Here is a 15,070-nt window from a genome sequence, read left to right as displayed (position 1 = left end):
TTAAGTGATTTTCGGGAGGGGACCTTGTATGGGAGCTATGACCAATTATGGACCGATCGGAAAAAACTTTCACAGTAATATTTCTATGCATATGGGCAATACTTATACCAAATTTTGTATGGATATCTTAATTTAGTAATGAGTTATGCGCGTTTAAGTGATTTTCGGGAGGGGACCTTGTATGGGAGCTATGACCAATTATGGACCGATCGGAAAAAACTTTCACAGTAATATTTCTATGCATATGGGCAATACTTATACCAAATTTTGTATGGATATCTTAATTTAGTAATGAGTTATGCGCGTTTAAGTGATTTTCGGGAGGGGACCTTGTATGGGAGCTATGACCAATTTTGAACCGATCCAAAAAAAATTTCACAGTAATATTTCTATGCATGTGGGCAATTTTTATACCAAATTTTATATGGATATCTTAATTAAGTAATGATTTATGCGCGTTTAAGTGATTTTCGGGATGGGACCTTGTACGAGTGCTATGACCAATTATGGACCGATTGGAAAAAAATTGCACAGTAATATTTCCGCGCATATGTGCAATACTTGTACCAAATTTTATATGGATATCTTAATTAAGTAATGATTTATGCGCGTTTAAGTGATTTTCGGGAGGGGACCTTGTATGGGAGCTATGACCAATTATGGACCGATCGGAAAAAACTTTCACAGTAATATTTCTATGCATATGGGCAATACTTATACCAAATTTTATATGGATATCTTAATTAAGTAATGAGTTATGCGCGTTTAAGTGATTTTCGGGAGGGGACCTTGTATGGGAGCTATGACCAATTATGGACCGATCGGAAAAAACTTTCACAGTAATATTTCTATGCATATGGGCAATACTTATACCAAATTTTATATGGATATCTTAATTTAGTAATGAGTTATGCGCGTTTAAGTGATTTTCGGGAGGGGACCTTGTATGGGAGCTATGACCAATTATGGACCGATCGGAAAAAACTTTCACAGTAATATTTCTGTGCATATGGGCAATACTTATACCAAATTTTATATGGATATCTTAATTTAGTAATGAGTTATGCGCGTTTATGTGATTTTCGGGAGGGGACCTTGTATGGGAGCTATGACCAATTATGGACCGATCGGAAAAAACTTTTACAGTAATATTTCTATGCACATGGGCAATACTTATACCAATTTTTGTATGGATATCTTAATTTAGTAATGAGTTATGCGCGTTTAAGTGATTTTCGGGAGGGGACCTTGTATGGGAGCTATGACCAATTATGGACCGATCGGAAAAAGCTTTCACAGTAATATTTCTATGCACATGGGCAATACTTATACCAATGTTTGTATGGATATCTTAATTTAGTAATGAGTTATGCGCGTTTAAGTGATTTTCGGGAGGGGACCTTGTATGGGAGCTATGTCCAATTATGGACCGATCCAGAAAATTTTTCTCTGAAAGAATTCTATTGACATAAGATTTTAATTTTGTAAAATTTTGTGAAGATATCGACATTGTGATGGAAGTTATTAACGAAAAACCCATTTTCCGGGAATATGTACTTTTGTATGGGAGGTATATGAAATTGTGGACCGATTCTCGCAAATTTCTGCACGGATCAAGATCTTGTGCAGAAACGAATGCATGGTGATTTTCATGGAATTATCTTGCATAGTTTTGGAGAAAATTACATTAGAATATGTAAAAAATGCTTATTTTTTTCGAGGTTGTTTTAAATTTTGATTCATAACTTTTCCCGATGTGAACCGATTTTTCTCATTTTCAATACCAAACTGTACCGGATAATAATGAATATTTTGGGTGAATTTGGTTAAATTATATTGCTTCGTTTTAACGTGAGCGTGTTTTACACAGACAGACAGACGGACGGACGGACGGACGGACGGACAGACGGACATAGCTAAATCGACTCAGAATTTCATAAGGACCCAGAATATATATACTTTGTTGGGTCTCAGATGAATATTTCTTGGTGTTACACACGGAATGACAAAGTTATATATACCCTCTATCACCACTGATGGTGGTGGAGGGTATAAAAAATAATGAAGAAATGTTTTTGCAGCTTCAGCTTATACTATTAAATAGTCAAGTAACCCAGCAAAAACTTAAAAATGACTTATGCATACAGAACAACTTACTTTTCAACTACTACGTACCGATTGCATTACTTTTAAGTAACCTTCTAATGACCTACGTATAGTCAGATACTTTTATTTGTACATTTTATTTGATTGTGTGCTAGCAACTGTTTTTTACACAAATATAAGGAAAATGTTTATTTGTGTAAAAGCCACTATTTTTGACAAAATTCATCCATTTTACACGTACTGTAAAACTCCATTAAAGTGATGTTCACCTAATTTAGACCTATACTAAATTACCTATCAATTAAGTTCCCATATCTTACAACTATTGTAAATTATAATACACTTTCAACTCTTTCCTATGACTACTTATTGATAACATTAGTTTTAATATTTACAATAGTTGCACAGTTTTGATTTCAGGTAATTTACATGCATATTTAATAATAATAACTACCAATAAAAACCTTAATACAAAGCCTTATAACAAATAATCTTATAAGTAAGAATATAAATACAAATATGAAAACCAATATTTCATTTAATAAATTCAAATTAAGATAAAAGTAAAATAAGATATCTGTGCGTTATTTTAAAATTATTATACGAATTTATAATGATTTGTTGATAATAATGTAATGTTTATGTTTTTAGACTACGTACAAAAATTATTTATGAATTTTCCCGGCAGCTTTATAAGGAGTTAAGGTACTTTTTTTCTCAAATAGTCTAGTCTAGTCTATAGTCTAGTCTAGTCTAGTCTAGTCTATAGTCTAGTCTATAGTCTAGTCTAGTCTAGTCTATAATCTAGTCTATAGTCTAGTCTATAGTCTAGTCTATAGTCTAGTCTATAGTCTAGTCTATAGTCTAGTCTATAGTCTAGTCTATAGTCTAGTCTATAGTCTAGTCTATAGTCTAGTCTATAGTCTAGTCTATAGTCTAGTCTATAGTCTAGTCTATAGTCTAGTCTATAGTCTAGTCTAAAGTCTAGTCTATAGTCTAGTCTATAGTCTAGTCTATAGTCTAGTCTATAGTCTAGTCTATAGTCTAGTCTATAGTCTAGTCTATAGTCTAGTCTATAGTCTAGTCTATAGTCTAGTTTATAGTCTAGTCTATAGTCTAGTCTATAGTCTAGTCTATAGTCTAGTCTATAGTCTAGTCTATAGTCTAGTCTATAGTCTAGTCTATAGTCTAGTCTATAGTCTAGTCTATAGTCTAGTCTATAGTCTAGTCTATAGTCTAGTCTATAGTCTAGTCTATAGTCTAGTCTATAGTCTAGTCTATAGTCTAGTCTATAGTCTAGTCTATAGTCTAGTCTATAGTCTAGTCTATAGTCTAGTCTATAGTCTAGTCTATAGTCTAGTCTATAGTCTAGTCTATAGTCTAGTCTATAGTCTAGTCTATAGTCTAGTCTATAGTCTAGTCTATAGTCTAGTCTATAGTCTAGTCTATAGTCTAGTCTATAGCCTAGTCTATAGTCTAGTCTATAGTCTATAGTCTAGTCTATAGTCTAGTCTATAGTCTAGTCTATAGTCTAGTCTATAGTCTAGTCTATAGTCTAGTCTATAGTCTAGTCTATAGTCTAGTCTATAGTCTAGTCTATAGTCTAGTCTATAGTCTAGTCTATAGTCTAGTCTATAGTCTAGTCTATAGTCTAGTCTATAGTCTAGTCTATAGTCTAGTCTATAGTCTAGTCTATAGTCTAGTCTATAGTCTAGTCTATAGTCTAGTCTATAGTCTAGTCTATAGTCTAGTCTATAGTCTAGTCTATAGTCTAGTCTATAGTCTAGTCTATAGTCTAGTCTATAGTCTAGTCTATAGTCTAGTCTATAGTCTAGTCTATAGTCTAGTCTATAGTCTAGTCTATAGTCTAGTCTATAGTCTAGTCTATAGTCTAGTCTATAGTCTAGTCTATAGTCTAGTCTATAGTCTAGTCTATAGTCTAGTCTATAGTCTAGTCTATAGTCTAGTCTATAGTCTAGTCTATAGTCTAGTCTATAGTCTAGTCTATAGTCTAGTCTATAGTCTAGTCTATAGTCTAGTCTATAGTCTAGTCTATAGTCTAGTCTAGTCTATAGTCTAGTCTATAGTCTAGTCTATAGTCTAGTCTATAGTCTAGTCTATAGTCTAGTCTATAGTCTAGTCTATAGTCTAGTCTAGTCTATAGTCTAGTCTATAGTCTAGTCTATAGTCTAGTCTATAGTCTAGTCTATAGTCTAGTCTATAGTCTAGTCTATAGTCTAGTCTATAGTCTAGTCTATAGTCAGTCTATAGTCTAGTCTATAGTCAGTCTATAGTCTAGTCTATAGTCTAGTCTATAGTCTAGTCTATAGTCTAGTCTATAGTCTAGTCTATAGTCTAGTCTATAGTCTAGTCTATAGTCTAGTCTATAGTCTAGTCTATAGTCTAGTCTATAGTCTAGTCTATAGTCTAGTCTATAGTCTAGTCTATAGTCTAGTCTATAGTCTAGTCTATAGTCTAGTCTATAGTCTAGTCTATAGTCTAGTCTATAGTCTAGTCTATAGTCTAGTCTATAGTCTAGTCTATAGTCTAGTCTATAGTCTAGTCTATAGTCTAGTCTATAGTCTAGTCTATAGTCTAGTCTATAGTCTAGTCTATAGTCTAGTCTATAGTCTAGTCTATAGTCTAGTCTATAGTCTAGTCTATAGTCTAGTCTATAGTCTAGTCTATAGTCTAGTCTATAGTCTAGTCTATAGTCTAGTCTATAGTCTAGTCTATAGTCTAGTCTATAGTCTAGTCTATAGTCTAGTCTATAGTCTAGTCTATAGTCTAGTCTATAGTCTAGTCTATAGTCTAGTCTATAGTCTAGTCTATAGTCTAGTCTATAGTCTAGTCTATAGTCTAGTTTTATAGTTTTTTATAGTTTTATAGTCTATTTTATAGTCTAGGCAGACCCTTTACGCACCAGTGAAAATGTTTGTCATTGTTCAGCCGGCCCATGTACAAGCACTTTACTAAAGTACTCGAGCTGTCTAATGTCTGACCATTACTCCGTTCCGTAAACTTCGAGATGCAAAAACATCACTTCTGTATAAAATCACTTCTCAGCTATTAGTTAAGGACTTGTTCTTACTCACAGAGAACAGAGTAACCCATTTAATCCAACTCATTTCTCATTTATTCGAAACACTCTTGAGAAAAAAAAAACATCGGATCCACTAGTGACTCCCCTACACTCTTTTCGTTTTATATACACTTGACATAAACTTATTTCTAACGAATAATCCCACTGTCACTTCTCGGCTTATAGTTAAGGGATTGTTCTTACTCACAGAGAATAGAATAACCTATGTACTTAATCCAACTCATTTATCCGAAACACTCTTTAGAAAAAAAACATCGGATCCACTAGTGACTCCCCTACACTCTTCTAGTTTCATATACACTTGGCATCAACTTATTTCCAACGATTAATCCAACAGTCACTCGTTTGCGGGTTATCTCTTTTGACTCGGCCACTGTACAGAACTTATCCCTAATTATAGACAACAATTTATGGTCCGGGCAGACTATAGGTATTGATAGCAACTCTTTTCCTCCGGATTGCAATAACACGAAGATGGTGAAGATCATAAAGGCAACATGTCGCAGGGGGAACCTAAAAAATATTTTCAATCTCTCACTAATTAAGTACCAAGTACTGGTAAACAAACAGGCGTCATGAAGGACCTAAAATCGAGTAGCAGTAATGAGTACCCTTCTAATTACATAGTCCCTACGAACTGTAGAGTTTTCATAAATATATGTATGTATGTTCTTTGTTCAAGTACCTGTGACCAATCACACATGCAAATGTTTCGGAGTAAGTGAAAAATTAAATAGAGTAGAATAACATTAAGGTAAAATACTAAAACATAAGCAAAATTCTTCATTTTTAATTTATGTATACATATACTTCAGGATAATTTAATTAAATTATCATTATTTACAAATAAGCAAGTAAGTACTTTTAAAAGACAGAAACCAAAAATATTGGATGTAAGGAAAGACCTGAGTTAAGGTAGTGAAAGGAATTATAAAGCAAAGTTGTTGATAATAGCTAATAACTATACATTCAAATCGATGATAAACTTCAACGATATCGAATTGATGGGATGATAGCAGATAGATCAAGAGTTAAAATTTTGTATTGGCCTACTAGTTTTTCTGTATAGCGTCCTTAGTACTGATAACACCAGCTAGCTCCATAAACATTAGTAGTAGCAATACCAACAATAATTATGAGAAAAACAAAACAAAGAATGATTATAATTGCTAATGAAACGTAAGCAAAAAATTCTAAGTACAAATATGTATGTGTATGTGCGTTCCTGTATTTGTAACTGAAATCATATTTTATGCGTGTGTGTCTGCTTACGTATGTTTTTCTAAAGTCCTTTATATGCATGTATGTTTATGTAGGATCTTATGTTAAACTTTTACCCATTCCTGTTCCTGTGCGCTTTTCCTGTGTATTGTATTCCATTTTTTTCATATTTGTAAACATGTTGAAAATTTTCTTCATTAAATAAACTTAGCGGTCATAATATTGTTGATGATGGGTTTCACTTACCAACAATTAAATTTGTGCACAGAACCAAAATAAATCCCTTAATTGGTAACCATAAAATGTACGAATGCATTGTAGTCACAAAACGATTTCATTGTACACACATTCTTATAGTGTTGTTATTGCTGGTGTTGTAGTAGCAATATACACTAAAATTACCCACTATATATATTTCTGGATAGGTTGTTGAAAAAGAATATCGAAGTGTTTAACGTGCCTTGAAGGCCCTATTTTCCGGTGGGAAAGGTTTCGTAGCTAACGAGTCCATAATCTCGGGAATGACATTTATATGGACCAACAGGTATTATATACGTTGTGATGAGCGACATCGTCCCTTTCGTGTATGGTCAGGTAGATTTCTCGTCTCTCAGTCGCAGAACCACAGCACAAAACTCAGTTGCTTCGTCAACAGCACTTAGAGCCAATAGATCAGGATTTCTCTATATGTCCTCTAAAAGTCAAACGAACCTACTAATTTCCCCGTCGATTACGGCATGCATCCTGTTGATATGCAACAGCAACGTTCCAAAACCAAATGCCAAACAATTTTTTAAACATTTAGAAAAAGCTTAAAAATTTAGAAAAGCTTAGGTTAGGTAGGATAATGTATACTACATCAAATCCGAAGAAATGCACTTAGGCCACTAACGGGTCTGCTGTGCGCACCTTTTCATGAAAAAAAAAGTTCTTTACGGAATGTATTATTTTTCAATGTTCAGAAACTCAGTTTCCTCGACGTAATTCCTAAGAATCTTCCAATCAGTATTAGTCAGGAATGTTATTTCCGGATACTTAGATCTAAATTCGACGAATGTCTGACAGTGGCAAAGAAAGTGATTCAGAGTTTCACTGTCCTCTCTACATGCTCTGCATTCGTCTGACTCCGCACGTCCAATTTTGCTTAGATGTGCTCGTAATCCTGTATGTCCACTCAGAATACCATCGTACCATCATACGTCTTGCTCTCATCCGGGTTACCCCATAGAATCTATTCTATCCACCGTTTCATTATTCCAAAAGGCCTTATGTGATTCTCTCACCCATATTTTGATTACAGCTTTTGTGGCGTCGAATGGTTTTGCGTTTGTCAGGTTAACTGCCTCGAGCTTTAAATCTATTACATTCGCACTTTCGTTGCCGAATACTCCCAAGTGGCCTGGTACCCATATGATGTGAACCTTACCTCTGGGAGAGTAATCAGTTAAAGCTTTCTCACAATTTAGAACGTCTTAGATTTAATTCTATCACCTGATATCGCCCTAATTGCTTTCTGGCTGTCGGCAAATATACTAAGTGCTGTGGGCGCCATATTTATTCTAATCCAATTTGCTCATTCCGTTATTGCTCGGAAGCTTGTGTTGTGATTAGGTAAACGGCGGTATATTTCTGTTTCTGGGCTTCAATATACAAACCCAGTCCCACTTTGTTCCTCAAATTAGAGACATCCGAGTAACAACGGATTTAAACATATTCCTGGTATTTGCTCCAATGTTCCACTTAACCAACACATTCTATCTGGTATCAGCGTTTCAAAGTTTCTGACATATTCTGTGTCTGGTATGTGATCAGACTTATCTCTCTATTCTAAACGTATCTCTCTATTCTAAACAAGGTACAAAGATTAGCATGTCTTACAATCACTGGCCGTTTGAGCTCCACCCCTCAGGCTAGTCTAGAGACGATGCTAAACATAACTCCCCTTGATATATACATGTATGTATTTCTGCTAAATCTGCTCTACGATTTAAACAGTCGAACGGATTGAAGCACGACCGCATTGGTTATAGCACCATCCTACAAAAGATAGGCATGCCAATCATGGGGCAGGAAACCGACCACATTCTGTCTACACTGAATTTTAATAGGTCATTCAAGATCATAATACTTCTCCTAAAAACTAAACTTCTACTGTTTCTTTGACTACTTGACACCTGCATGGCCATTCAGGCAGAGATATATGCCATCTATACAGCCGCGAGAAGAATCCGGTAACTAAATCTCGAAAATTCTACTGTACTGTATATAATCGTCCCTAGACTTAAACCTTGCGCAAAACGATATTCACACTCCCCTGACGACCCTATAAAAATTGATAGATGAGTGAGACGAAACTCAGGTGGTCAAATATCACCACTTGTAGAATATCGAGACTGCTCTGGCCCATTCTGACAACCGATAGGACTAGGACTCTTTTGTCTCTTAGTAATAACTCGATTAGGCTTCTAACTGGTATAATTACTGGGCACTGTATGATTGGACATATGTCAGAACGTATGGGCTACCCAAATAATAGCTACTGTAGAAGCTGCTTAGACGAAGAAGAAGAAGATGAATCGGCACAACACCTTCTATGTGACTGCCCAGCCTTACAAGAGCACAGACTACTCTACCTTGGTAGGGCTCTTTTCCATGATCTAGACAGTCTTAGAGATGCGTCACTAATAAACATGATCGGTTTTATTAAAAGCACCGGCTGGTTTACACGGAGCCGTCTCATATCTTAAATACGTTTCAATGGGTGGAATATATAGGCAACGTTTCCAGAGCCTTGGTTGAAGTAGTACACATGGCACCACTTATACCCAAGCAGCATGTATGCTGAACTCCCTGTTGTAGTTTGAAAATGCTTAAAAATTTGGAAAAGCTTAACTTTAGAGTTAATTAAAACTTTTTAGGGATCAAAGTAATCATACTTTCTTACCTAGCTCTTTCTTAATTGTTCAATAAATACAGTTTTAGGTTATATGTAGTAGGTATTACGATATAAAAACGTATGATGTAACTAAAAGCTTATGTTCACCTAAAGCTTTTGTATTTAGTAGCTGTTACATCTGTTTACTGGGTATAAACATGAGTGTAACTAATGTTTTGTTTTTGTTTTATATTTAATGTTTGACTGTATATGAGGGGGTTCTCAATGTTTTTGTTGATACAAAATACTATTACAGTACACACACAACTACATACATAGTGACAGTGGTAGGGAATAGGGTTTCTATATTTGCTTTAAAGTACGTTTTGTGGTAAGACAACAAAAAAAAAAAAAAAATAAGAAAACATTCACAAAAACTAAAATAAGAATCATTTTTAATTTGTAAAATAAACAAACAATTATTTTTATGCAGTCGCTCCTACACAGTGTGTAAAATTGTAAGACGCACTTGTATAGAAGGAAAAAGTATAAGTACGAAAAGTGTTGTGATTACACATTAAGATAATATTTCAATTACATTTGGTAATACGAACAAAATAATTTTTCATTAAATAGAATTAAAGAAGAAAGAATACTTTGATTTTATCTTAAATTTTGAGAGTATAATTTTATTTGTTGTTGGCATTTAACTAATACCTATTGGAGAAAATATTAAAATATTCTTTAATTAGAATTTTATAAACTTTTTTAATAGGTCTTTAAACAACTTATAACTTGTTTGCATTTAATTAAATATTTGAAATGTTCTAAAACAAAGAAATATAAATAAATCTATAAAATATACAATCTGGAAAGTACAGATTACGTTAAATTTTAAATAAAAACAGTCTGTAAGGGACCAAATGGAACGCGTATGAAAAAAATTAAAAATTTCTTCTATAGAAAATGTGTCATATTAAGTCAAAAATGTGTCATGTCAAAACAAAATTTAATAGAAAATGTCAAGACATGAAAAAAAATATACAAAATATTTCAAGACATTGAAAAAAATTTCATGTCAAGATATGAGAAAATTTTTCGTTAGAAAATGTCTCATATCAAGATATGAAAACAATTATTTATACCAAGACATGACGTCAAACATTTTTCTATATAAAATGTCTCATGTCCAGACATGGAGAAAATTTTCTATAAGAAATGTCTCTTGACAAGACATGGAGAAAATTTTCTATAGAAAATGTCTCTTGACAAGACATGGAGAAAATTTTCTATAGAAAATATCTCATGTCAAGACATGGAGAAAATTTTCTATAGAAAATGTCTCTTGACAAGACATGGAGAAAATTTTCTATAGAAAATATCTCATGTCAAGACATGGAGAAAATTTTCTATAGAAAATGCCTCAAATAAAGACATGGGGAAATATTCTATAGAAAATGTCTCATATCAAGACATGGACAAAATTTTCTATAGAAAATGGAGAACATTTTCCATAGAAAAAGTTTCATATCATGACATGGAGAAAATTTTCTATGGAAAATATCTCATGGCAAGACATGGAGATAATTTTCTATAGAAAATGTCTCATGTCAAGACATGGAGAAGATTTTCTATAGAAAATGTCTCATGTCAAGACATGGAGAAAATTTTCTATAGAAAATGTCTCATGTCAAGACATGGAGAAAATTTTCTATAGAAAATATCTCATGTCAAGACATGGAGAAAATTATTTATTGAAAATGTCTCATGTCAAGACATGGAGAAAATTTTTTTATAGAAAATGTCTCATGTCAAGACATGGAGATAATTTTCTATAGAAAATGTCTCATGTCAAGACATGGAGAAAAACTTCTATACAAAATGTCTCATGTCAAGATATGGAGGAAATTTTCTATAGAAAATGTCTCATGTCAAGACATGGAGAACATTTTCTATAGAAAATATGTCATGTCAAGACATGGAGAACATTTTCTATAGAAAATATGTCATGTCAAGACATGGAGAACATTTTCTATAGAAAATATGTCATGTCAAGACATGGAGAAAATTTTCTATAGAAAATGTCTCATGTCATGACAAGGACAACATTTTCTATAGAAAATGTCTAATGTCAAGACATGTAGAAAATTTTCTATAGAAAATGACCCATGTCATGACATATAGAAAATTTTCTATAGAAAGTGTCTCATATCAAGACATGGAGAAAATTATTTATTGAAAATGTCTCATGTCAAGACATGGAGAAAATTTTTTTATAGAAAATGTCTCATGTCAAGACATGGAGAACATTTTTTATAGAAAATGTCTCATGTCAAGACATGGAGAACATTTTCTATAGAAAATGTCTCATGTCAAGACATGGAGAAAATTTTCTATAGAAAATATCTCATGGCAAGACCTGGAGAAAATTTTCTATAGAAAATGTTTCATGGCCAAGACATTCCCGTTAAAAATGTGCCATATCAAGACATAAAGAAACTTTTCTATAGAAAATGTGTCAAATCATTAAGAACACGATATATAAAAATGTCTCATGTTAAGACATGAAAAGAAGTAATATAAAAATGTCATAAAAATATTTTTATAACAAGGTAATTCTGACAAAAATATCGTTCAAAAGTTCATTTGTAATGCATAAGAATGTCAAATATTTTCTTTACAATTTCTTTCAAAAAATGACTAGACATTCTTTACAATACCTTTGTTCGTACCTATACTTCTTACGAATTTGCGTTACTGTTGGGGTATGAAAAAAATAGTATTTTCCATAATTTGTGGTTATTCTACTATTGTTTCAAAAGTTGTTCAATTGATGACAGACAACACGTGTAACTGGATTTTTTTTTTATAATTTGTGGTTATTCAGAATGAGTGTTTTTATTTAAACAATTTCATTAAGAATTATACTAAAGTGTTTATTATTGAAATTACGTATTACTTCAAAAGATAACAATATAATCCATTAGATGCAAATAAATGTGGCATCGATATTTATATTGCTTAAAATGCCTAACAGTAGAATCTTTTAAAGGTGGAGAGTTAAAAGTAATAAGATGTTATATTGTAGATTAAGTTAGAGCTTGTAAGTTGTGTAATTAATTTATAAGCAACTTCTCTTGCTTGCTTTGATATATTTGTCCATTTCTTTTAGATTTTACTGTACTTTTACCCATAAACTAGATTTACTTTTAAAAGAATACGCTCTTCAATATTTGACGTCACGAACACACAAATGATTCATAATTTAAGTTTCCAGCTTTTACTTGAAATGAGCAATATTTACAAAATGCACTCTTTATATTCAGCATATAGAGTTGCCATCTAAAATATGTAAACAATTTATTAAAGTTTCAGTACTATACATATGTAAATGTTTTAAATTACACCACATAAAAGACGGCTCTACTGGTGCGTCGAATTTCATCGCAATTTTCGTAATTTTATGCCAGTAATGAGCGTAATTTTCTGAAGGAGACCTCATATGGAGGGTAAGGTCATTATGGACCTACCCAAATAAAACTTGGTATAGCGGATTAGGCACGTAAGAAACTTTCTTGCATCGAATTTAATCGCTATACTCGTATCTTTAAGCCAGTAATGAGCCTTAAAGTAATATTCTGTAGGGGACCTGATATGCTCATTTATGGGACGAATACCTGATAAAATTGATAGTGAGATGTTGGATCGCATAAAACTGATGTGTGAATTTCATCGCAATATTTGTAATTTTATGCCAGTAATGAATGTTATAGGAATTTTCTGAAGGGGACCACATATGGGGGGTAGGGACAACTATGGACGGAAGCTCATAAAATTTGGTAGAAATTTTGGCTCATATGAATTTCATTTACTTCGAATTTCATCAGTGTACTCGTATTTTTAAAACAGTTAATTGATTCCAATAGGCAGACGAACGGACATGGCTAGATCGTCTTAGTTAGTTAGTTTAGTTAGTTAGTTTAGTTAGTTAGTTAGTTAGTTAGTTAGTTAGTTAGTTCGTTAGTTAGTTAGTTAGTTAGTTAGTTAGTTCGTCGTTCGTTAGTATCGTTAGTTCGATTCGTTTCGTTCGTTTCGTTCGTTCGTTCGTTCGTTCGTTCGTTCTGTTCGATTGTCGTTCAGTTCGTTAGTTCGTTCGTGCGTTCGTTCGTTCGTTAGTCGTTCGTTCGTTCATTCGTTCGTTCGTTAGTTCGTTCGTTCGTTCGTTCGTTCCGTTCGTTCGTTCTCGTTCTTTCTTTCGTTCGTTTAGTTAGTTCGTTCGTTCGTTGTCGTTCGTTCGTTCGTTCGTTCGTTCGTTTCTGTTCGTTCGGTTAGTTCGTTTCGGATTCGTTTCGTTCATTCGTTCGTTCGTTCGTTCGTTCTTAGTTCGTTCGTTCTTCTTCGTTTCGTTCGTTAGTATCGTTCGTTCGTTCGTTCGTTCGTCTTCGTTCGTTCGTTCGTTCTTTTGTTCGTTCGTTCGTTCGTAGTTAGTTAGTAGTTAGTGTTAGTTAGTTAGTAGTTAGTTAGTTAGTTAGTTAGTTAGTTAGTTAGTAGTTAGTAGTTAGTTAGTTAGTTAGTTAGTAGTTAGTTAGTAGTTAGAGTTAGTTGTTAGTTAGTTAGTTAGAGTTAGTTAGTTAGTTAGTTGTAGTTAGTTAGTTAGTAGTTAGTTAGTTAGTTAGTTAGTTAGTTAGTTAGAGTTAGTAGTTAGTTAGTAGTTAGTTAGTTAGTTAGTTAGTAGTTAGTAGTTAGTTAGTAGTAGTTAGTTAGTTAGTTAGTTAGTTAGTTAGTAGTTAGTTAGTTAGTTAGTTAGTTAGTTAGTTAGTAGTTAGTAGTTAGTTAGTTAGTTAGTTAGTTAGTTAGTTAGTGTTAGTTAGTAGTTAGTTGTTAGTTAGTTAGTTAGTTAGTTAGTTAGGTAGTTAGTTAGTTAGTTAGTTAGTTAGTTAGTTAGTTAGTTAGTAGTTAGTTAGTTAGTTAGTTAGTTAGTTAGTTAGTTATGTTAGTTAGTTAGTTAGTTAGTTAGTTAGTTAGTTAGTTAGTTAGTTATTAGTTAGTTAGTTAGTTAGTTAGTTAGTAGTTAGTTAGTTAGTTAGTTAGTTAGTTAGTTAGTTAGTTAGTTAGTAGTTAGTTAGTTAGTTAGTTAGTTAGTTAGTTAGTTAGTAGTTAGTTAGTTAGTTAGTTAGTTAGTTAGTTAGTTAGTTAGTTAGTTAGTTAGTTAGTTAGTTAGTAGTATTAGTTAGTTAGTTAGTTAGTTAGTTAGTTAGTTAGTTAGTTAGTTAGTTAGTTAGTAGTTAGTTTAGTTAGTAGTTAGTTAGTTAGTTAGTTAGTTAGTTAGTTAGTTAGTTAGTTAGTTAGTTAGTTAGTTAGTTAGTTAGTTAGTAGTTAGTTAGTTAGTTAGTTAGTTAGTTTAGTTAGTTAGTTAGTTAGTTAGTTAGTTAGTTAGTTAGTTAGTTAGTTAGTTAGTTAGTTAGTTAGTTAGTTAGTTAGTTAGTAGTTAGTTAGTGTTAGTTAGTTAGTTAGTAGTTAGTTAGTTAGTTAGTTAGTTAGTTAGTTAGTTAGTTAGTTAGTTAGTTAGTTAGTTAGTTAGTTAGTTAGTTAGTTAGTTAGTTAGTTAGTTAGTTAGTAGTAGTTAGTTAGTTAGTTAGTTAGTAGTTAGTTAGTTAGTTAGTTGCCATATTAAGAAACTGTGAAGACATAAAACTTTTTCTATAAAAAATGTTATGTCTTAAAAATTAAATATTTTATTATGACATTTTTTGTATAACATATGC

Source organism: Lucilia sericata, unplaced genomic scaffold (assembly GCF_015586225.1).
Source record: "Lucilia sericata isolate MDLA Ls3-8-SP2 unplaced genomic scaffold, ASM1558622v1 Contig001547F_arrow, whole genome shotgun sequence".
NCBI lineage: Eukaryota > Metazoa > Arthropoda > Insecta > Diptera > Calliphoridae > Lucilia > Lucilia sericata.
This window is presented reverse-complemented; position numbering follows the sequence as displayed.